This window comes from Leptonychotes weddellii, chromosome 13 (assembly GCF_054177405.1).
Source record: "Leptonychotes weddellii isolate Sample4059 chromosome 13, ASM5417740v2, whole genome shotgun sequence".
NCBI classification, from domain to species: domain Eukaryota; kingdom Metazoa; phylum Chordata; class Mammalia; order Carnivora; family Phocidae; genus Leptonychotes; species Leptonychotes weddellii.
Window position 1 is genome coordinate 44,828,618 of NC_138381.1, and position 721 is coordinate 44,829,338.

The window sequence follows — 721 nt, forward strand, 5'->3', positions numbered from 1 at the left end:
GATAGAATGTAAACAAGGGTCGAGTCTGCCCGCAGAATCCACAGTATGCTATGCTGCCCCTCAGGTCTCTCACTGCCATTATCATTCTCAGTGTCAATACCATTACACGGTGGTGAAACTGGGGGAGGCAGAGACAGATACAGACACGAGAAGAAAACCAGAGCTCCACGTTCATCTGCTAGGGCGTCCGCAGACTAAGCCAGGAGACCGTAGTGTGGGGGTGAAAATCCGGGCGCGCCCAGCCAAGCTTCCCAGAGAGTTCAGAGCCTCTAAAGCTAGGAGGGCACTTACCTGCCCACAAATGAGATCTACACTCCAAAAAAGATGAGACAGCCTACTGTCCTACCACTCTGAACACACCCAAGCTCTTCTGATCTTGGAAGCTAGGCAGGGTCGGGCCTGGTTAGTACCTGGATGGGAGATGCCTAGGAATACCGCGTGCTGTAGGCTTTTAAAAGCAAAAACAAAAAAGATGAAACAGTTCCAAGCTTTGGGAAGACTGCAGAACGGTCCCCAAGTATTTGTGAGCAAATGTATGTTCAGTATTACATGAAGCACCATGTGAGGTTTCCAAAGATGTTTAACTAGGAGCTCCAACCTTAGATGGGAAACGTGCCGTCACCCATTAAAGTTAGTGCTTGGTGAAGATAGGATTCAGCTGGCCTTGAGAATGGGACGATCGATGGTGGACAAGTAAGAATGTTCAGGTGGCACTTGGCGG

General features: G+C 49.5%; 1 pseudogene; it reads left to right on the forward strand.

Annotated features, from left to right (window-relative positions):
- Window positions 1–332: 332 nt before the first annotated feature.
- LOC115940860 (5S ribosomal RNA) lies at window positions 333–450 on the forward strand (annotated as a pseudogene).
- The last annotated feature ends 271 nt before the right edge of the window (window positions 451–721 follow it).